General features: G+C 39.8%; 1 pseudogene across 1 annotated transcript; it reads right to left on the bottom strand.

Annotated features, from left to right (window-relative positions):
• Positions 1-1,464: 1,464 nt before the first annotated feature.
• Positions 1,465-22,946, bottom strand: LOC308432360 (acetyl-CoA acetyltransferase, cytosolic-like; annotated as a pseudogene). Its single transcript has 2 exons — positions 22,841-22,946; positions 1,465-2,783 (listed from the first exon to the last, which is right to left on the bottom strand). The product of its transcript is annotated as an acetyl-CoA acetyltransferase, cytosolic-like (transcript).
• Positions 22,947-24,577: the final 1,631 nt, after the last annotated feature.

Here is a 24,577-nt window from a genome sequence, read left to right on the forward strand (position 1 = left end):
CACAGAGTGTAAAGATTTCCAATTTCTAACATGGCAGAGAGGTTGACATTCACTGAGTTTCACTGATCTCTCGGACAGGATGCCCTCTGTCCTAGAGATCAATAGGAGAGACGTGCATCAAGTGTGTGTAAGTGCTCAGTCTTTTACATGGATGAGATTCCCCAGGTGAGAAAGTCTGAGTTAAGAGAAGCAGCAGAAAGTTTTAGAGTTCTTATTTTGTTTGTTTTTATTTGATATTCTCTGTATTTACATTTCAACTGTTATCCCCTTTTCCCCAACTCACACCCCCCTCCCCGTCCACTTGCTTCCATGAAGGTGCTCCCTCTCCCAACCACCCTCTTCCACCTCAGCACCTTGGCATTCCCCTACACTGGGAAAACACACCTTCACTGGACCAAAGGCCTCTTCTCCCATTGATACCAAAGAGTGCTGTCCTCTGCTGTATATGCAACTCGAGCCAACTCTCCATGTGTGCTCAATGGTTGGTGTTTTAGTCCCTGGGAGCTCTGGGAGGGGGTTGGTTGGTTGATAATGTTGTTTTTCCCATGGGGTTGCAAACCCTTCTGCTCCTTCTGTTCTTTCTCCAGCTCTTTCAAGTTCTTTTCAAGTTCTTATGAACTGACAATGATAAGAAATCAAAAGTAGAACTCTAATAACTATGCTATGTCTCTCTTTTCTTCCTCTCTTTATTTTTTTAAGGGAGGAATGACTTTATTTGGCTTTCAATTCCAGTTAAAGTTCATCATTTTTGGGAAGCCAAGGTAGATATTTGGAGCAGGTCACATCCTGTCTAGTCAGGCAGGGAAGTAAATGCACAGAAGCTGCTTGCTGCTCACTTTTCAATAACCCAGAGGCACACTTGTTGTGACTTCCAGTCTTGACTAGAATAGCTGGAATACCTATTCCACCACCTCAGCTTAGAAGAGGTCACCGAATCCAATTTCCATTACAGGATTGGTTTTGATTTGATCAATGGGAAACCACAAGACACTGAGCAAGCAAGGGTGTCTGAACCAAGCAAAGTTAAAGCAAAGAGCCTGAAGTTCACAACAGAAGCCACATCCTTATTTGAATGGATCGTTGTGGAGGCCTTGCGTAATGGTGCATACCTTTAATTCAAGTACCTAGGAGGCACAGAAAAGTGGATCTCTGGGAGTTCAAAGCCAACCTCATCTACAAAATGATTTTCAGGCTACATGGTGAGACCCTGACTCAAAAACAAATAAAAAAATCAATGATCAGAGAAAATTATACCCAGAAACAAAGACCAAAACATGGAAATTACAAAAATGCTGTTAACCCCGGAGCCCTTGATGACTGATTGGATTTCCCTTTTATTTATAACAGTGTCAGGTGCAATGTCTTAGCCTTGGGTGTCTCACATTAAAGTACAGCAAGCTGTGCACCAGGGTTTCTGTCCCCATTTTGGTCCCCTGGTTTCACACTCTGTTTAGTGTTACTGATTCAACAAGAACTGTCCAAGGGTGATGGCTGTAAGGCCGACCATCCTTTCTGAACACACATGGCGATCCCCATCTCACCCCCAATGCAGAGGGCTGCAACACCACGGGTACCACCCACTCTCTCCCGGGTGTGTAACAAGGTCACTAGAATCCTACAGCCCGATGCTTCCAGAGGAGCCCAAGGCAATGGCTCCTCCATCAATGTTGACCTTCTCTAGGCTTAATCTAAGTTCTTCAGCTATTGCCGCAGAGACCGCGGCAAAGATTTCACTGATTTCAAACATATCAACAACCTCTATGGAGCAGCCAGCCTTTGTAACAGCATGTTTTATGGCTGGGATTGGTCCTGCTCCCGTAACAGAAGGTTCCACACTGAGTGTGACCAGGAGACTATTCGTGCTAAAGGTCTGAGCATCTGACTTCTGTCTTCTTCATAAGCACCACAGCAGCAGCACCGTCGTTCATTCCTGATGCATTCACTGGGGTGACCGTTCCTGTCCGATCGGTAAGAAAGTAAGGTTTCAGCTTGCCCATGGTTTCAAGGTTACTACCACAACGAGTAACCTTGAAAACTCGATGAAACTCACCTATTTTTCACTTCAGTAAGATCTTTCCTGGACGACACCAGCATTGGCCCAATCTCCTTGTCAAAGCAGCCAACTTTCTGTGCATGCTCTGCCCTATGCTGGGACAGAACTGCAACGTAGTCCGGGGCCTCTCTGCTCACTTTCCATTCTTCGCTACGCTTTCAGCTGTGAAGCCCACGCGGTAAGTGTAAAACACATCTGTAAGACCAGCACAGAGTACGCTGTCAGCCAATGGCACCTCACCCATCTTGACTCCTGTTCTCAGGCGAGCCAAGTGAGCAGCCTTTCTCATAGTCTTCATGCCTCCAGAAACCACAATGGTGGATTCACCCATGGCTATGAACTGGGCTGCAAGGAACATGGCTTTTAGGCTGGAGCCACAAGTCATCTGGCCACTTCATTCTGGTACCCAGTAGGGGACCCTGTACCCACACTGGCTTGTCAAATGGGATTCTCCCCACAACCTGCCATCAAAACGTGTCCAAATATGACCTTGGACACCTCTTCCAGAGCCACCTGGGCCCTCTGCAGGACTTCTTTGATGACAGTTGTCCCCAGGTCGTGGACAGGCAAGGTGGACAGGGCACCATTGAAGGAGCCTATGCTGGTCTGAAGACCACAGGGTCTGAGCCTGCACTAATCTTATAGCCCTGATGAATGCTAGCTCTCAGCCTTGTGCTATCTGCGACTCTTTCCCTCTTCTTATATTTCTTTCTCTTACTGTCTTTCCTTTCTAATTTTCACTCATGGAGTGTCCCTCTGGTCCACGCAGTCTTCGGCTATGTTTTAGGGCACATCACCCAGCAGTTTGCCTTTACCTGCTTTGATGTTTTCTCCTTCTTTTCCTGTATCCACTTCACCAGATCAGAGATGCTCACCAAGTGCTTTAGGTTCACTTTCTTCTTGTTTATTTGGGTTATGAGATTTTCTTTTCTGGAAAGTCCAATTGTGCTTAAGATGAATGAAAATATACTGTGGAGCCAGGCTGTGTTTTCTCTCACTGTTAGAGTGTGTAGGTTAACTTCGGAGTATCTCATTAATTATTAACAAGACAAGAGGTTAAATGTTGATAGGAAACTTCATTATAAATACACGAGTGACTTAACATTTATGCCTGTAAATTTAATTCTCATTTTCTATTTATCAATTATCTGACCAACTATCTGATCATCAGTCTGCTGTTTATGTATTACTTTTGTACCATTTATTAATCAACTGCCTTCCTATTTTATAACATTGTTGCAAAATATGTATCCATTTATCTATCTATCATTTTCATCTCTCTATCACCAATCTTCTCTCTTTCCACTGGATTGTCTCTTTCCATTATCCCTCTATCATTTATTTATCTCCCCATTATCTGCCCTGCTATCTATTTATGGAGCTGTTATCTATTTACCTGTCTATCATTTTTCATTTATTGTATGATAAACATATCATCTTTATGTTTGTCTGACTTCTGTCTATCTGTGAACGATATTTTCAATATTTGTTTTATTTTCTGAAAACAAGTGTCTTGTATGCATGTCTGAATGGGCCCTGAATGTGGACCTGCTGCCCATGGAGGTGAGAAGAGAACATCAGATCTTCTGGAAATAAGGATGTGGATGTAAGTGCTGAGCACTGATCTGGAGCTATTACTCTTTTACTGAGCCCAGATGTTATGAACCCAGCATATGCATATGTACTTGTTAGTAGGGATAAATGCATATGTACATGTGTGTATATGCGTGGGAGGCCGGAGGCCAACATTAGAGCTCTCCTGGAGTATATGAACCTTTGTTTTCTGAAGTAGGATCTCTCACTGAATCTAAATATCATCAATTTGAGGCTAGGCTAGTTAGTCAGAGAGCCTTAGTGATCTGCTTGTCTCTGTGACCTGCCTCTATTCCTGGGTTTACAGGCACATGGTGTTACACTCAGCTTTTTATATGAAAGATAAAGATCCCAATTCTAGTCCTCATTCTTGATTGGCAGACACTTTGCCAACTGAGCCGTGTCCCCAGCCAATTTTGTAAGATATAACATATGGCTGCTTTCATTTGGAATGCCTACTAAATATCAAAAGTAATTCATCTTTATTATTCAATGGGCATATACAACTAAGAGGTTTTTTTTTTTTCCAGTTAGTGGATTGAAATCTTCATTATTCCTATAGTAGACACACACACACACACACACACACACACACACACACACACACACACTTCTTTTGTTTGTAAGTTATGCAGGTTAAATGATGTCCAGATGATTCCTAAATTAGACAAACCAGGATTGAACCCTGGATTCCTGCTTGCTATTGTAGTGTGAAATCTGGCATGTTATCAGATTATAAAATACTACACATGTTACAAATAAAACTATGAACTTAAAGTGACTTTTCCAAGTGTAGTCCTGAACAGGAGTAGTCAGGGCTGAGGATTATATTTCATCACAAAGAATTCTATAACTGTCTATCACACCATGATAGGATTTGGGCACATTTTTTTTTTTTTATTTAGCAAAATCATCTGATTTAGAGCTATGGTTTCTGCATCTCTATGTGACTCCATTCAGATGTGCCCCTGGGAAGCGTTTGAGAAGACTCCTTGAGAGTGGATGTGTGTTGTTTCTAGTTAGTATGTAAGCCCTTCATTTTGTAGAAGGATATTGGTGACTATATCCCTTTTGGGGAGTTAATGGATATATTTTCATGGTTCATATGCTAATGAATATTCTTCTCATGACTCCTTACAAAAGAAAATTTAATTTGACTGAGAGTGTACATGTTTCCATGCTGTTCTTGCTTAATTAAGTTGATTAGAGTCCTAGTTGGACCATTATGTCAAGGTTTGCTATGCTTAAGACGAAATGTGAACAGGCAGGCAATTCATTTGAATGACTGTAATGTGAGTTTAGAATACCTAGGACAATAGGTCCCTTTTAATCCTCGGTTAATAAGTCATCTTAATTACAGCTCAGGCAAAGACCTTGACAACATTTCACACTTAACACCGAGAGGACCGTTAACTTTTCATAACCTCTCTTGACAAGTTTTAGAACTGTCAGTTTTATGGGAAAGATATGTCTCCCAATATTAATTTTGTATTTATGCATTCTTTCTTCTCCTTAATTTTTATTAAATTATTTTTATGTGACCTTTTGTTAAAGTGAAGCACAGTTGCAGGGATAGGCATCTGTAGATGTTTGTAAGTTTTAATAAGCATAAATATACACCTAAATGTGTTTCAGTCAAGAAGACTCTATCCAATACTTCAAATTTCTCATCATTTTTGAATTGTACTGATTTCTATTTTTATTTCACAGCATTTTATTATATTTTTCACTCTTCAAAATACCTTTTAAATCTAAATATATTTTGATCATACGCTTCTCTTCACGTCTCCCCAAATCCTCTTTTGCCCACCTACTAGATTCTAAGCTGTCCTTGAAAGAACAAAACCCCAACATAATAACCCCCCAAGCCAAGAAAACCACCTCCTCCAAGGCCAACAAAACTGCACAGAAACAGAAGCACGCAAAGACTGCAGAGTCCACCATAGGCTGCTCAATCTTTTCTGACACAAGGCCTGCTCTCAGATGGTTGACATACCTAGTGTCATTTCACTGCAAAAACTGATTTCCCCTCTCCCAGCGGATATAAGTGACAGTTCAGTTTTTAATCCTTTTTATTTTTTATCAAATAAAGTTTATACTCCTATAAATATTCATCCCTCACATGCTCCCTCCCAATTACCCTGGAACCTACTTTATGTTTTTATTTTTCGAGTTTTATCTAATGAACATATTTTTAAACTCACCAAGTCCCATCAGTTAACTAGGGCTTCATTTCCCCTGCTGTGGCATGGAGTCATCCCATAGAGCATGGTAGCATTCACTGGGACATGATGTCATCCAGTGGGACATAGGAAATACTCAACTGGATTTCTGCCTTTTTTTAGTTCTAGGGACTTGCACACAGAACAAATAAGGCACATGACTTACTTTTATGAATAAAATTTATAAAAACTCACTGACCTATTTGCCTATCATGTGTGGCTCTTTTTCTCCTAGAATGACAAAGATGAGGAATCTTGACAAGGGATACAAGTCCTTCTAACCCTAAAATGTTTGCTGTCTGTAGTTTTACAGGCAAAAAACAAAACAAAACAAAAAAAAATCAGTTATTTTTAAACGGTGTCTGAAAGGGATATGTGGATAAAAATCAAGTAAGAAAAAATAAAATCTATTTAGAAGATGACATTATTATCAATGACACTTTATACCTTTATATGACTTAGTGTTTAATGACTTTTAAATTGTATCTACCTATTTGAGAGTTTCATGTGTATAAAATGTGCTTTGAGCATATATACTCCACTTTCCTTCATATCCCAAACCTCCTGGGATATTGAGACCACACCCTCTCAATTCCATCCCGTCTTCTTTTCTTTGTAACTCAATTATCATTCTCCAAATTTATGTGAATATTAGTCCATCACCAGAAACATGGGCAACTTACTAGAGGTCAAACCTCTAATGGAAATCTCCTCAAGAAGCTGCCGATTGTCAATAGCCCATGGCTACACTTGAAGTCTCATGAGATCATTCGTGCCTGAAACTTTACTGTCTTGGTCTTGCACAGGTCTTAGGTAGGCTGCGAGTTCAGGAGTAGATTAATCCTGCCGTGTTCAGAGCGCCTTATTTTGAAGCAGTCTTCTACGATCTTCTAGCTACTACAGTATTTTCACTTTTCTTCTACAAAATCATATCAGCCCCAGGGAGATGGGTTAATATGTAAGTGTGCCATTTGGAGCCAAGTCCTCCATGAGCATTTGTTCTCTGTATTTTGTCTAGCTGTGGATGTATTCACCGGCATCTTTTACTGCTATTTTCCCTGACGAGCTGACAGCGGTGCTCATCTGCTGATACAAAGGCTAAATTTTGTCGGAGGAATAAAAATCTCTCTCTTAAAGCTGATGATCCATAGACAGGATTTTGATTGCTTTGCACGGAGTCAAACCATGTGTGGAAGTGCCTCTAAACCTTGAGTCTGTCAAAACGAACTTGCTGAGGTGCAAGTTTGTAATAATTACAGAAACTCGGAGGAAGTGTCCTATGTGTGGCTGGCAGAACAGTGGGACTAGCTGGGACTCTTGAAAAAGACCACCGAGGCTCTGGTGTAAGCTGGGATGGCTTGCTGCCTTGGCTGGGAACTGAAGTCCAGTTAAGCATCTCTCCTCTGTGCCCACGTGTGATTGTACAGATGCGGTCTATGCACTAAATCTCCATATCCTGCCATATTCTTACAGTTTTTCTGGTTTCGTTACTACCTTTTATTATTCACATATATTAAAATGGTGATTTCATAGATATCATATTTTGTGGGCTCTAACGTCGTGAGACTTTTTTTTTTAAGCATCCCATAAGAATTATAAACTGGAGATTATTTGGTCAAAGGAAGGAATAGAGGCAGAATCCCCAGGATGCGTTCAGCTTCCCTCTGTCCTTTCTTAGAATTCTCTGATTAGATTCCCTAGCATTTCCAGAAGCATGGTTTCGAAACTCATGCATTACAAAAAAAATATCTCAGGCAATATGGCATTTCTCTTAGATGTCACTAATTATTTTTGGTGACTAGACTCTCTGATGGCTCTCATGAGAAGGGAGTTGTCAAGGTATTCAGTGTCAAAGAAAAATTCTACAGAAACAAGTCAACATCCTCACAATAAGAATACATATACACATACACATGTACATCATATAAATATAGAGATATATAGAGATATACATATACATCATACAGATAGCTATAGATATACATATAGATATACATCATATAGTGATATATATAGACACACAGAAATACACACACACACACACACACACACACACATATATACACACACATACATGTGCTTTCTCTGGTACCCTGAAAATAGTTCTGAAAAGCCAGAACCTCTGTGAAAGAGCTGGAAAAAAGGGGGCAGGTAGTGGTACCTCATCATTGATTCTGACTAGTTTCACCCATGCCTCCATCAAGGGCAGGTCATTTATTCTCTCAGTACTGTTTTCCTTGTGTGCCAGTCTGAAACTGTCTTTAGCTAGGTTCCTTCTAAAGAAAAAACAAAGATACATCAGTTCATCCCAATTCACATGTCATAAACTTGAGAAGTTTAGACATATATTACCCAAGTTATTTCAGGAAATTGAAAGAGGCAGTGCATCCTCTTTGAACCCTGGAGTAACTTGAGAGCACAGTGTGGATATTCACTGTCAAGGGGTCTGTGTGTGTGTGTGTGTGTGTGTGTGTGTGTGTGAGTGTGTGTGTGGTGAATGAACATTTTAATCTAAAACCTTTAAAATCCTCTACATTGCTCAATATCCAGTGAGCCACATATGTGTTTGGTATATAATTTATCCTGTATCTGTGTAAGCAGCTTATGGACATATGGATTAGGAGTTGCTCTGGAATCTCCTCAAGCTACTTTTGTGGTACTTTATATGTGACTACATTTTCACAATGGACAGTACGAGCCTCCTGTCATGTGCATGTTGTTGAAACCTCAAGAAAGAATTCAACAAATCTCCAACAACCCCCAATGCCTTAAATAACCGTTGAGTTTCAGGATTCTCAACAGAAGTTTTCCTAGTGTATCGCCAAGACTCTAATTTGGATATCAGTTATTTATGGGAATTAACATGGAGAGATGGAACAGCAGGTCTGTGTGGGATGCTGGCAAGTCAGAGACTAAAAATGAGTGACGTGTGTTGTAATGAGGTACGTACATCTGAGACAGAGGGTGGTAAAGGCAGAGGGGGAGATGAGAAAAACATAATATGATCTGGTTTATTTAAAGGTATTGAGAGAAAAATACATCACTCAAATGTATTCAGGTGGAAGGTCTCCTCTTTATTTTTATCCAAGAGCCTTTATAGTCAAGAGAAACACAATGGAAGCAGGAGGGGACACATCGTATTTAAAGGAAGAGCCACTATTTTCTGCCACAATGGCTATGATTTCCTATTTCTCTAAGTCAAGTCATCTGAGCCTTTTCCTGTTCAAAAGAGTCTGGAGGGCACACTGGTGCACAGCCAGGGGAGTTTCTTAGTGAGGCAAGCATTTAGATATCAGTCCTGACGTCCTGGGTTTGATCCTCAGCACAGCATAAAGCCAGGGTTGGTGGTGCACGCTTGTAATCTCCGGACTTGGTGAAGATAGGCAGGAGCACATGACATTCAAAGTCATCATTGGCTCTATAATGAACTTGAGGCCAGCCTTGACTACATGAGACTCTGCTTCAAACACATACACACATACACACACACACACACACACAGAGAGAGAGAGAGAGAGAGAGAGAGAGAGAGAGAGAGAGAGAGAGAGAGAGAGAGAGAGAGAAAGAGAGTGGGGGAAATTGACAAGAAAAACCTCTCTACTGTGTTTCGCTTCAGAAGTAGGAAAGTTCAATCCTATGAATTTTATTTTGCTGTAAACCTGGATGTCCTGCTATGGTGTACTTGTTACTTATGGGCAATTTACAAGAGAAATTAAACTCTAATCAGTTGAAAAATTAGAAGCAAATAGCAGGCCTTTATAAATAGTGTACCATGGTAACTATGCTGGGATTATCTAATTCATTAAGTGTGATCTATAAAAGATGGCAAATCTGTGCTTTAATTGGCTAATAACCGTCAGCTTGTAAGTGGGTGGGCAATAAACCTCTCAGGTTGATTACCTCACATTGTGTAAGACTAGCAGTATGGTGGAGCTCTTGCTGGGCTAAAGAACTGGGGGTTTCTCTTTCCTCAGATGACTGTTTATTTATACCCATTGAACCTCGATGTTCTCAGCCTTGGTCAGAGATGATAATTTTTGCACTAAGTAGTAGTATATGCAGAGATTCATAACTGGTCCGTATGCTGAGAATGAGGGGCCATGAATGTTTAGCCCAAATCTGACATCCTTCCTCCTGTTTCTCCAACTCCCATCAAGGTCTAAAGAATAATGCTGAAAAGGAGGCAGAACGCCTTAAGAGCCTGTGGGTGGGGAGGGATGTTAGGAAATGTTGTCCTCCAGATTTGGCACAGTTATTGCTTCCATGAACTCAGCCCATCTGTGATTACTGCCCAAGATCAAGGCAGAGATACTTCACCCCAGGGTGTGTGCTATCCAGGCTTCCTCTCCCTCCCTCCCTCCCCCTCCTTCCCTCCCTCCCTCCCTCCCTCCCTCCCTTTCTCTCTCTCTCTCTCTCTCTCTCTCTCTCTCTCTCTCTCTCTCTCTCTCTCTCTCTCTCTCCTTCCCTCCCTCCCTCCCCCTCTCTTCCTTTTATTGGATAGTTTCTTTATTTACATTTCAAATGTATTTCCTTTCCAACTTTCCCTCCCTTCCAGAAACCCCCTGTACTGGCTGGTTTTGTGTCAACTTGACACAAGCTGGAGTTAATCACAGAGAAAGGAGCCTCAGTTGGGGAAATGCCTCCATGAGATCCAGCTGTAAGGCATTTTCTCAACTAGTGATCAAGGGGGGAGGGCACAGCCCATTGTGGGTGGAGCCATCCCTGGGCTAGTAGACCTGGATTCTATAAGAAAGCAGGCTGAGCAAGCCAGGGGAAGCAAGCCAGGAAGTGACTTCCCAACAACATTCCTGCCCCATGACTCCACTTGGGTGGGGAAACTGACTCTTAAAGGGCTGTGGAGGGGCGGATGACAAAGGCCAACAGAGAGCCTTCCCTCAGAATTCGTGAGGGGGAGTTATCTCCAGAAAATGTCCAGAAAACTCCACAGCATAATTTTTCCCTCTTGGTACATTTCTGGAAGCCTAGCAAGAGGTTGAAAAAGACAAGGAAGGTTTTACGTTAGCAAGTCCAAAGTCTCAATACACATTCTCCACTCTGATATGAACTATTTGATTTGCTTGGAGGTAGGACCAAGGCTCTTACTGAGATGGAAAGAGAACCCTTCGGGGCCAGCAGGACAGGTGAAGGCTTAGATGAGTCTGGATATCAGAAACTCTCATTGGGAAGGTTTTCATGCAGAAAGTGCTGTGGTGCCAGTTTTACGTGACTGAAATTAAGTCAGTGCTGTATTCTTTTCTTTAAATAGGAGGCATCTAATGGCCACAGGATGGGTAGCTTATGTGAGCAATGGTGTGGGCGGAGTCTCATGAAGGACATGAAGCTGAACACACATGCTGTAAGGCAGCCGTGCTCCTTTCTTGCTGTAACTGTTAGGCTCACAATGCCTAGAACATTGTTTCTAGTGGTTTATTAATAATAATTATTATTTTGAGTGTTTTGATGTTTGAGATAAGGTCTCACTCTGTGGCCTGGGACAGCCTAAAACTCATAAACTTTTTGTGTCAGCGATCCTAACTCCTAGGGTGACAGGTAACAGGTATAAAGGCATGTTTATATGACATGCATACATGTAAAGGCATACAAGCACATATGATAATATACAGAGGCCTGTGGTTAATGTCAGTGCCCTCCCTAATTCTTCTCATTGCTAATTTTAAGGTAGGACCTGGGATTTAATGTGGATCTTACTGGTTCATTACACAGGCTGGCCAGGGACTCACAGTGACTCACAGGAATCCACTTGATTCTGCTGCATAGTGGTAGATTACATACATGTGTTATAGCAACTGGGCTCTCTCTCTCTCTCTCTCTCTCTCTCTGTGTGTGTGTGTGTGTGTCTAATAAAGGTTCTAGGGCATCAAACTTGGGTCTTCATATTTATTCAACAAATGCTTTCCCAACTGAGGAATCCCACAAACGAGAGAGGAGAGAGAGAGAGAGAGAGAGGGAGAGAGAGAACACAGTCCTAATAATTGTGCTCCATATGTTTTGGTTGTGATCCAGACTTCAAGTTTCTTCAAAATCATATACTAGTCATCCTAAGCACTTCTGTAATACATAGTCATTCAAGGTTGTACTTGGTTACAGAGTGGACATACATGAAACAGTCTTAAAATAAGATAAATAACCAGAAGTGTTAACTAGACTGGGGATAGCAGTAAAGTGTTTTTGTCTAGGATATATGAGACCCTAAATTAAATCAAGGGCACCACAAACAAACAATCATTCAAGCAATTAATAGAATGCTTCATCAGCATAGCCAGGATACTTGTCTTTCATCCCATGGAAATGGCCCCAAAAAAAGCAGGCAGTGAACTATGAATTATTAATGAGTTATAAGTGGCTTCTCTCCTTTCCTCATGGGGGAATGGGAGACTGTGACTCTGTGGGCTTGTGCTGGGGCTCAGGTGAGAGGACAGGTGCAAGTGTTTTTGGAAAACTGTAATTCACTTTGCAAATACGAGACAACTAAGTAGACAGATCTTTGAATAAGAGGCTGAATAAAGAGGCATCACTGCTGAAAACACTTGCTATTTGACTTGACATCAGTAGACAGCTAAGTGCAGAGAACACATTCTTTTTCTTTTCCCTTTCAGGAAGAATATCTTCATCTGTGTTATTGTTTATGTATTTCTTTTACCCTTTTATATTTAATGGATTCCCAAACAGCATAAAATCATACGCACTAATGAGGGTGTCAAGTGTTCTTGCCATGTGTCTAGACTGGTCTCAAACTCATGGCTGTTCCCCCGCCTCAACATTCAAAGTGCTGGTTTTATAGGATTACTATCATTTCTTTACAGTGAAATCGTTTACGATTCTTTGTTGTAGTTTTTTTTAAATTATTTTTATTGGATATATTTTATTTACATTTCAAATATGACCCCTTTTCTGGTTTCCTCTCCATAAACCCCCTATCCATTTCCCTCTCTCTGCTTCTGTGAGAGTGGCCCCCCACTCTACCACCCTATTCTGCTTCCCCACTTTGACATTACCCTACACTGGGGCATTGAGCCTTGACAGGAACTAGGACTTCTCATTAATGCCCAACAAGACCATCCTCTGCTACATATGCAGCTGGAGCCATGGGTTCATCCATTTCTACTGTTTGAATAGTGGATTAGTCCCTGGGATCTCTGGTTGGTTGGTATTGTTGTTCTTATGGGGTTGCAAAATTCTTCAGTTCCTTCAAACCTTTCCTAACTCCTCTAATGGGGACCCTGTTCTCAGTTTAATGGTTGACTGTGAGCATCCGCCTCTGTATACTTGATGATCTGTCAGAGTCTCTCAGGAGAGAGCTGTATCAGGCTCCTGTCAGCATGTACTTCTTGACATCAGCAGTATTGTCTGGGTTTGGTGGCTGTATATGGGCTGCATCTCCAGGTGGGGCAGTCTCTGGATGGCCTTTGCTTCAGTCTCTGCTTCAAACTCTGTCTCCGTATTTCCTCCTGTGGATATTTTTTCTTTCAACCATCTGAGAAGGACTGAGGCATCTGGATTCTGGTCATCCTTCTTCTTGAGCTTCATGTGGTCTGAGAATTGTATCTTGGGTTATCTAAGCTTTTGGGCTAATATCCACTTATTAGTGAGTGCCTATCATGTTTGTGTGTGTGTGTGTGTGTGTGTGTGTGTGTGTGTGTGTGTGTGTGTGTATGTATGTGTATGTGTTTTGTGATTGGGCTACCTAACTCAGGATGATATTTTCAAGTTCCATTCATTTGCCTAAGAATTTCACGAAGTTGTTGTTTATAATAGCTGAATAGTATTCCATTGCATAAAGGTACCACATTTTTAGTATCCATTGCTATGTTGAAAAGCATCTGGATTCCTTCCAGCTTTTGGGTATTACAAATAAGGCTGCTATGAACATAACTGAGCATGCGTCCTTGTTAAATATTGGAGCATCTTTTGGGTGTACTATGTCCAATTTTCTGAGGCACCTCCAGAATTATTTTGAGAGTGGTTGTACTATCTTACAGTCCCACCAACAATGGGGGAGTGTTTCTCTTTTTCCACATCTTCACTAGCATCTATTGTCACTTGAGTTTTTTATCTTAGCCATTCTGATTGGTATGAAGTGGAAACTCAGTGTTGATTTTATTTGCATTTCCCTGATGACTAAAGATTTTGAACATTTCTTTAGGTGCTTCTCAGCCACTCAATATTCCTAAGTTGAGAATTCTTTGTTCAGCTCTGTATCCCATTTTTTAATAGAATTATTTGATTCTCTGGAATCTAACTTCTTGAGTTTTTACTAGATATTAGCCCTCTATCTGATGAAGGATTGGCAAAGATGTTTGTCCATTCTGTTGGTTATGGTTTTGTCTTTTTGACAATGTCCTTTGCCTTACAGAAGCTTTGCAATTTCATGAGGTCCCATTTGTAGATTCTTGATCTTAGAGCATAAGTCATTGGTGTTCTGTTCAAAAAATTTCCCCAGTGCCCATGTGTTTAGTTTTTCCCCAATTTCTCTTCTATTAGTTTGAATATATCTAGTTTTATGTGAAGGCCTTTGATCCACTTGGACTTGAGCATTATGCAGGGCAAAAAAAGCATAGAACAATGTGCATTCTTCTACATGCTGACGGTCAGTTGGATCAGCAACATGTGATGAAAAAGCTACCTTTGTCCCACTGGATGGTTTTAGCTCCTTAACCAAAGATCAAGTGACCATAGGTGGATGGGTTCATTTCTGGGTCTTCAGCTCTATTCCATTGATCTACCTTCCTGTCTCTGTACCAATACCACAAAATTTTTTTTATCACTATTGCTCTGTAATACAGCTTGAGGTCAGAGTTAGTGATTTCCCCAAAAGGCTTTTATTGGTGAGAATAGATTTTGCTTTCCTCATCATTTTGTTATTCCAAGTGTATTTTTCAAATTGCTCTTTCTAACTCTATGAGGAATTGCATTGGAATTATGATGGGAATTGCATTGAATCTGTAGATTGTTTTTGGCAAGATGGCCATTTTTACTATATTAATCTTGCCAATCCAAAAGCATGGGAGATCTTTGCATCTTCTGAGAGCTTCAATTTCTTTCTTCAGAGACTCTCTGGAATTGTCCCAGTTAGCTTACTCTGTGCTGGAGCAGGCAAGGGGCCACCAGAACCAGCCTTACTCTGCTGCTCAATTGAGATGCTGGGCCCATTCTCCCAATTTTGAGTGCTATAGCTGGGAAGGGGCTGGGATAGCTTTCTTGCTTGCACATCCTCAGTGCTGCCTTACCCATGCCTTCTCCATCAGGACCAGCTCTACTAAGTTGCCCAGGTCATCTGAGGGCTGCAGCTGGTGAATGATGCTTCCAGCTCTCCAGAGTGCTACTGCTAGTGAGGGGCAGGACCATCTAAGAATAGCCCTTGGACACCTATGTGGTCCCAGGCAGCAGACCAGACCAGGGATGTCTATGTGGTTTTTAGTAGTAACATAAGCCATGGATATTGACAAATACCCTTGTTGGTGCATTACCAGAGACTCAGATGTGGCCCTAACCAACAACATGTGCTGGGACTTCAACATGGCCTCAATGACAGGCAGACTACTCATATAGATATTTTTTTCCACCTCTGCATCCACCGTTCTTCATAGTGTTCAAACTATTCTGTTTCTCTTTCTCTCCTACCTGTCTACCACATACATGTACATTATAGTGGTGCTCACTGCAGGCAGGTCATATGACTAGAGAGCCTCAGAGTGTTCTCTATTTGTCTGTACCATCCCACCTGTGCTGTGGGGTGGTGGGCTATTCTTTTACCTTTTATCTAGGGGCATTGGTGGATTCTGCCACACTTCCACTTAGAAATTTGGTACGGGCCCTTGGTTCTCTCTCTCTCTCTCTCTCTCTCTCTCTCTCTCTCTCTCTCTCTCTCTCTCTCCCTCCCTCCCCCTCCCTCTCCTCTGAACACATTCTGTTAACCTGTCTTTCTTTACATACTGCCCAGCACATTTCTTTTACCTTCATGTATCCTACCTTTATCTATTTTATGGCAGCTCATCTATTTGTTTCTAGTCTTGCTCAGTTTTGTTGTATTGTACATTGAACCCAATGTGATCTTTTAAAATCAAAACTTAAACTCAGATTCTGCAGAAGATCTGCATTTCTTTCATGAAAAATCTAAAGTACTTAAATAAAACTGCAGGATGTTTATGCTATGACTTTTCTTATGTTGATGTGTCTTTGTAAGACCCTCTTCTTAAATTCAACATTCCCATCCTCAAAAATGAATTTGAATTTTGCCAGCGACTGCTCTCTTGGGTCTCTCCTAAATTTACCCCATTTGGGTTCCACTAGTATTACCTGAATCATTTTTTTCACTTTCTCTGTCCTTGTCCCTCTTTCTTCTTGAGCAAGTGCATGGATGAGTGTTGGAATCAACAATATCCTGGGTATGGTTTCTCAACAATCCTTCCATTTATAAAGCAGAGCTTCTTAATTACCACTGTGTATTCCACGCTAGCTGGCCTGAGAGTATCCAGCATTTTTTTTTCATTGTCTCTTATTTCACCATAGCAGTACTGGAATTATAGACATGAAGTACAATGCTTGGATTTGTATAAATTGGGGAATTTTATTTTAAGACTTTATTGCACTACCCATTGGTGCATAACCCCAGCCTTGATAGTAGCCCCTTTGTGATGCTCATCCTTTTTTCCTTACTTACAAGTCTTTGGCCTCTGTAGTAGATGTTCTGTTTACAACTGTCATAGCAGCTTCTGGGGTAGATTACAAATACCTGCTAACTTACTTTATTTCTATTCTTGCCAGCATATTTTTGGGGTAGAACTCATCTCTTATCTCATGAATACAGCTAAGTATAGTGCCTGTCACACAGTGGGCACCAATCTACTTGTGCTGAATGAAGTAATAAATGCACAGCAGCTTCAGTGAAGCCCAGCTGCCTGGACAGAAGTGCAATTGTTTCCACTGGATTATTTTAATTAAACACCAGGTGGAAATGCCAGGTACTTAAGGTAGAAATAAAACTCAGACTCTATGAGATGACTTTATTATCAGAACCTTATACATCCTAAAAATCTTTAAAAGCCACATCTAATAAAAATGTTTTGGGATGTTTGCCCAGCCTCCATCAGCTTTAAGAACAGGTTATAAGATTTTTTCATATTTCTAATGGTTCTTTAGGTTTTCTCAGTTTATAAAAGGATATTCTGTTTTTATGAATGCTAGAAATATACGGTACACAGGTGAATAACCTCCTTATACTGGGTCTTGGAATTTTAGGTGTGCAAATTCATCATTCATGAAATAACAGGATTTTTAATTACACTTATTTAAGGCACAGTATCTCATCCAATTTGGTAAAAGGGAAAGCAAGAGGATTTGCAATTGTACCCAATTCTGAACATTTTTTGTTATATCACCTTTCCAGGGTGAAATATGAACAAAAGTTGCTTCACCTAAAGAGGACACAGATAACAGACCAAAGTGCAAGTCCATCACAATCCAATTTGGCTGACAGACATAGGTCGGGGGTTACTTACAGAAGTGTGCATGGTCCTCAACCAGCCTCATTACCTCAACGTCTCACTCTATCATGAAGAGTGACTTTATAGATGCTGCCTTATGGAATCTCCCTTGCAGTTAGCCTTCCCAATTTGTGTACAGTATAACATCTACTGTGATGGCTTGTACATTGGAGAACACAGGAGTAGCTGGAATTCCATATGAGAATATATGGCTTCTCAGTACTCTCTGTGTTCATATCTTTAATACCATTGCCATAAACCTGGTTATCTCTATGCTGTTCTGCATAGCTTGTTCCCATGGCTATGAACTGATCATGTAGAAAAAGGCCACACTACAAAAATTCCCTTAGCAAGTAAAAGATTTGACATCTTTAGGATAGTATGCTTAATATTTGTTTAGGATCACAGTTTCCTCATTAATAAAATGTAATAATAGGTCCCTACCTGTGTCACAGACTACACCAAGGATTTCACAGAGAAGATAAGAGTGGTGAAAAGCAGAATATGTTTCTATTCTCTTCATATTATATACATTACCAAAATAAAGAAAAAGTGCTGAGATTTCAAGAGCAACATCTCCTTGGGCCAGTGATGCCTCATTTAAACTGTATGACAATACTAATGAAAGTGTCCAATATACATGTAAAAAGTCAATTAAGTATTATTACCATTCCTTTTATGTACTTTAAACATTTTATGAAAGTATAATATCACATGTAATTGTGCAAAAATGTGTATATAAATTAATTATTACAAAGTTTTGATGATAAGTTTTTATTGTTAAAGTGATTGGATTATGAAACATTTAAGGCTTTAATGAGTCACAACATTGTATATATCTGTGAGGGCATTTCTAAAGAGATTCAGCTAGGGAGGAATGATTCACCCTGAAGTTTGGTGACACTATGCAATGGGCTGTTGTCTCATGCTAAGTAAAATTTGTAAAATGATAAGATGAACTAAGCATAAGAATTTATCTTTTTCTGCCTCTAGACTGAAGATATTATGTGAGTAGCATACCCCCACATGCTTTTTCTGCCCTGATAAATATTATGTCCTCAAAATGTGATACAAAATAATCTCTTCCTTCATTAATTTACTTTTTTACTAGGTATTTGGTCATGGTAATGATACAGGTAACTAATATAGAAATTGGTATCAGAAGTAGGGTTGTTGTGTAGTTTGCAGGCTTATTTGTATAGTTTGTGGAAGAATGTGGAAGAGCTTAGAAGTGGAAAATAACACAACCTTGAATGCTATAAACTAACATTAATGGGATATTTTAGTGGGAATTTTAAAGTGCAAAATTGAGAAAATATGGACATTAGCAACTTGACTCACGTGATTTCAGAGCAGATATGAGATTCTCTATTGGGAGCTGGACTAGAGGCCATTCATGCTACATTCTGCCAAAAAAATCTCACTGAATGTTTCTGTCTTAGAAATGTGAATGAAAGGGTAGAGAAAAACAAAAGACAACATGATATTCAAGCTATAGCATGATTATTGTTCACTGTTCTTATCTAAAGTTACAGTCAGAGAGGAAGAAACGTAGCAGAAAGATAGGGGAGAAAAGAACATTCAGTTTGGTGAGAGAAAGGTTGTAGGCATTTGCAAAGTTTTAGACAAGGAGGTAGAGATAAATAACTATAATTAACAGGATTGTTACAATTCAGGAGAATCCTTAGACTTGGCACTAGGATAACAGAAAAGACCTTTTGAAAACTGAATGCTACTCATTGAAAGCTCCAGCTCATAAAAGGACAAGATTCATTTGAAAGGATGGTTGCACTGAGAGAGCCACTGAAGTAGTCACTCACTTGAAAATAACTTCTCAGGGAAGCCTTTTCCCAGGTCTGACACAATTGGTGAAAGAAGGCACCCTAAATCTCAATATGTCACTAGAACTTTTCAGTTTTGTACATTGCTGATTTCAAAGTCATAAACTATGAGAGTTATAGGGCAATGGAACTCACATCCAAGGTCCAAAAATCCTCTGAGAGAAGGTATTGTCTGTATTGGATTCCTTGCCTATAGTCCTTGAGAAGTCATTGAATGAAGTGAAGAAGGTGAAACTTATATAGTTGAAAAGGCTACAAGGTTTTGGAGGTGCTAGGACTAGCAGCAGCCACCAAGTTGAGCTGGCCTCAAGGAGAAGCACCATGATACCAGATAATCCCATTAAATGCCCTCAGCACTCAGAAATAAAGGATTTGTGTTTATTCTGAGCTTCAGTATAGGATGTATCAGTATTTTACTGCCATGTCTCATTCCCAATTGGAATAGATGCCTTAAATTATGGCACTGTAAATTCAACGTATCCTACTTAATATTTTAATTTTATTTTGTAAGGACTCACAGTTAAGAGTTTGTCATATGTCTCCAAAAACAAACAAGCAAACAAACAAACAAAAACAAACAAACTAACCTCAAACTCATGTTACAGCATTGAAATTGTTTTAAACTGGGAACTTTTGAAGATGGACTACTGAATTTTTTCAATATGAAATTATTATGAGCCAATGAAGAAAAGAGACGATATATATATGAGCTAAAGTGATGTGTTTGGGTGTCAAGTTGACAAGGGGTAAACTTGGGATGCTTAACTTTGACTGTCTAATTGACTGAACTCAAAAACAAACAAAAACAAACAGAACAAAACTCACCAAAAACCTTTAGAGTATTGATGAACCATGCACTTCGAGATGTTTATGATTGCTTTAGAAGGGGTCCGCTGAGAAGAAAAGACTCACCACATATGGGAGTGGTGCAATCCTATAGTTTGGGGAATTAAAATGATACAGTGGGCTGTGCCACAGCTTTCTTTTTCCTCTGCTTCCTGAATGTATACATGGAGACTAGATTAACGGTAATTTTTCCTCCAAGAGGATTGATTGTATTGTAAGTTGTCTTCATGCAGGTGAAGGCAGGCACAAGATAAAACAAGAAGGAAGGGTAGGCAGGATATATAAAGTTTTAGAAAGAGAGCCAGAGCCAGAGGGAGGAGGAGAAGATGGAGATTGAGGAACATGACTTGTTTTATCTAGATGGGGAAATTATATCGTATCATTTGGCTCTGAGTTTACACACATTTTGTGGAGTGTAAAATTTACTGAGTAAATATGCGATTAAGCCATTGATAAGTTACAAGTTTCTTGAGTTTTGAATTTGGGCTGGTTGGAGTGTGGGCAGAGTTATTGACTAGCAGAGAGGCAGCCAGGAAAAAATACTAACCAGAGGGTGGCTGTAGCTGCGATAAATATACCTTAGTTCTATGTGACCTATTGGTGGCAGAACTAATGTGGAAGAGACCACCCAGGTGAGAGAGTACCTGGGGGCAGTGTGGAGCGGTGACATAGGAAGTGGTGACTCATTAGAAGCAGTCACTGTCCTTCCTAATATGTATTAGAATGTTGTATCCTCCCTAAACGTGAGCCAAAATAAGTAAACACTCTCTGCTTTAAATTGCCTTTTGACAGATATTTGGTCACAGCCATGAGAAAGTATGAATGCACAGATGAGTCTTCTTACCTAGCCTCCACTCAGGTTTAGAAAACAGCATCTTAGAACCCTGGAATGTCCACTCCGCCTACCAACCTTATAACTACAGCATCTCACTTGTTCCTAAAGACCACTCTTAACCTACTGGCAATCCGATCATTTACTTCACCTGTTAGAACTGTATGCGTGAATCATACCATCTATCTATATGTGAATCACCATGGCTTAGATAGGCATGACACATATTTCTGTCATGTGATGACAGGTGGTGGTGTTTGTAGCAGTAATTAAGAAATGTAGCACCCCGTACTAATGCACTCATGGAGGTACAAGTGTTGTATTACTAACAGATAATTTGGCTTCTGTTTTGAGGGTGGTATAAATTGTACTACTACGACCACCATTGGAAACATTTCTTGATTTGTGCAGCATGTATACTTTATAGCATATGCTTGAAGGCAGGATTCCATAGTCATAGGTTATATACATTTCAACTTAAGAACAAACTCTCAATTTCCTTGTCCCATAAAACATTTCTTTCCACACTTACAAAGTGATTCAAGTGATTAAGTTTTCCTAGCTCTGGGTGTTATGCCCTTTTAAACTGCAGCTTTTATGTGGGGAGTAGCACCCTGCAATAGCTTTCATGTTATGTTCTCTTAAGAATTAATGGCATGGGCCAACCTTTTCTATTTAGAATGAAATAGTTTTAAAAGCCTCTGCCAAGTTTTTCTATTGGCTTACTGTTTTTTTTTTTTTTTTTTTTTTTTTTTTTTTTTTCTTGTTGACTTATAAAGGTTCTTTATAAACTCTAGCTTGTGGCCTTTGCAAACTGTATATACTTCAAATATCATCTTCCCTTTGGTGCCTGACTTTTCTTAGTCATTAACGTATTCTAGTTGCCTAATCTTTTCCTTATTCCTTAATGCTATATCTTTGTTTATCCAAAAAATGTATAAAGAATTTTCTTCTGAAGTCATTGATTTTCAGTAAACTCTGATCCCAGCACCCCATCATTAGTTGTATGCTTGGCTTGAGAAAAAGTCAAGCTTCTCTTTTCCCTAGTCGGATGGGAGACTGCTGTTTTTGCTGTTTCACTTTGCTGTCTATGGGTCATGTGTTTATAGAAGAGCAATGTACACATTCTTCATTATTCTTCAGTGAGTTCTTATTTGCATTTATCTTTTCCTTTTACGTTGTAGTGCCTGACTTTCACTAAAATGAAATAAATACATATGCATGTGCGTGTGCATGTGGGTGTGTGTGCATGTATGTATGCACAGGCATAAGTAGTAGAAACTCATAGTTTATTGGTAAGAAGTTGTACAACTTCCAAATCTTGGATACGACAGATAGCAAGCACCTCAATAAACATGGATGTGCAGGAACTTTGTGAGATGCTATCTTAGGCTCCTCTGGGTATACACTTCTTAGCAGTACTAAAAGATCAGCCAATAATCTAATAATCTTAGAAGATGTTATCTCAGATCACTCAGATAAAAATGGGTGTTTATTGATCCTTTAGTTTTAGCCTGAGAGCCCCTCATCAGAAAATTCTGATTAGTCTTCTTGGAACTTTCTGTGCATAGAATGTTGAATTACAAAAGGAGCACTATTTTAAATCACAACATTTATGATGATTTTTTATACATCTATAGAAAACTCTAAAACAACATCTTTCTTCATGTGTGTGAATTATTTCATTTGCACTTCATGTAATTTGTATTATAACTTGATTGTAGATTATTTTCTTTCCTATTTTTTAAAATTTTTATCACTTATTATTGCAAGCCTTTTCTTTAACTTGTCTACTTTAAAAACAATTTAAAATGGTGTGTATATACATATATTTGTGTGCACACACAAATGTGTAGGGGTCAGAAATCAAACTAGAATTTCTTTTTTAACTATCTTGTTTCTGTGAGCCCAGTTCTCTTCCTGACAATCATTGGTTCAGCTCTTCCAACTGGACCAGAAGCCAGAGAACAGGCCGCTCATGCCTGGTTTATGATTAAAGGTGCACATTCGATTCCCAGTTTGAAGGCAGCTGCTGGGGATAGTGAAGGTCCTCATGCTTCCGCAGCAAGTCCTTCACTCACAGAGCCTTCTCCCTACAACCCTTTCCTGTTTCCTTTTACAGTGTATATTTTAGTGTATTTTCTTCTCTTGTGGTCTTCTAAATAGTCTCTTTTTAGTAGTTGAAACCTAGATTATTTTTTTCATTCATAAGCTCATGGGCTTTAGTGTAAAGATGTTCATAGGCTACTTCCTACGTAATGAAAACAAATCGAGACAACTCAATCTGCTCATTAACTTCCTATTTTATGCTGCTATTTTACTTCTTAATTTTTAGTAGTTCAAATATGTTACATGACTAATGGCATCTTGAAGGTTAAATTCATTTAGATATATTAGGACCGGAGAGACAGCTCAGTGGTTAGGAACGCTTCCTTCAGAGGTTCTAGATTTGGGCTCCAGAACCCATATCAGTAGCTATAGCTGTTTGTAAATGCAACTGCAGTGAATCCAAATGCTCTTCTGGCATCCACAAGTACCACACATGCATTATTTTGTGCACATATTGGTAAACAGTCAAACACGTATAAATTTGCACTTAAAAGAGAAACAGCTACTAGCAATATGTTTCCTTTGTCTTTTCCATTGCTCTTTCCATCTGTACATACCCCTCTTTTATAATTTCCATCTTACCAGAAGGTATTCTCTTTAAAATTTCATTTATAAAATAACTCGGGTAGGGCTAGAGAAATGGCTAAGTGGTTAAAAAAACAAAACAAACAAACAAACAAAAAAACATTTGCTATTTTCCCAGAAAACCTGCATTCAGTTCCCAGCACCCACATGGCAGCTCACAAGAGCCTGCAACTCAGGTTCTAGGGGATGCTGTGACCTCTTATGGCCTCTCTGGGAAATACATCCATGTGGTAAACACACATGCACAGTGACAACACTCAAACACATGAAGATCAATGAATCTTTAAAAAATGAAAACAAAATAACGTCTAACCATCAGCTTTGTAGGTGCGTTGTAAATATTACTAATGTTTTTATTACTGGACAGTTCTGAGAGGCTCAAGCACAGTAGACACGGCACTGGCAGGTGTTGCCTTCCCCCTTTTCTCTCCCTTTCTCAACTGTTAAATTCTCTTATTTTTTTGCTTGTTTTATTTTAATGAAAACATTTGAATTTATGTGTGATCGCCGAGGCCTAACTATCAAGGTCACATTCCAATTCCTAGTTCCCCATTGGTCTATCCTGATGAACACGCCCAGATTACAGCCCATCCTAGCTCTTCCTAACACAGATTTCCCCTTTGCTCTTCTTAAAATTGTGCCTGCCTATCCCTTTGCTGCTGTTTCTGCCTGATTCAGATTCAGCCACTTTGTCTCTTTGCCTTTCTTAATAAAGAATATGGTAGCATTGAGAATTGGTGTTTGGTTGTGGTATGTGCCTAATCTGGGGTCCCGAGGGAGCACTTTGTGGTGTGTGGATCCCTTCAATTGTTTTTTCTTTTTTCTTTTTAATTTCTGTACATATGTGTGTGTGCATGCACATGTGTGTGCCTGTGTATGTGTGCTTTTGTGTATATGTGTGTGTGAGTATGCGTGTGTGTGTGTGTGTGTGCCTCCTTTCTTTCTTAGGATTCAGTCATATTAACTTCCATGTGTTTAAGATGACAGGCCCA

The sequence above is a fragment of the Micromys minutus genome, assembly GCF_963924665.1.
Source record: "Micromys minutus genome assembly, chromosome: 18".
Classification (NCBI taxonomy): Eukaryota; Metazoa; Chordata; class Mammalia; order Rodentia; family Muridae; genus Micromys; species Micromys minutus.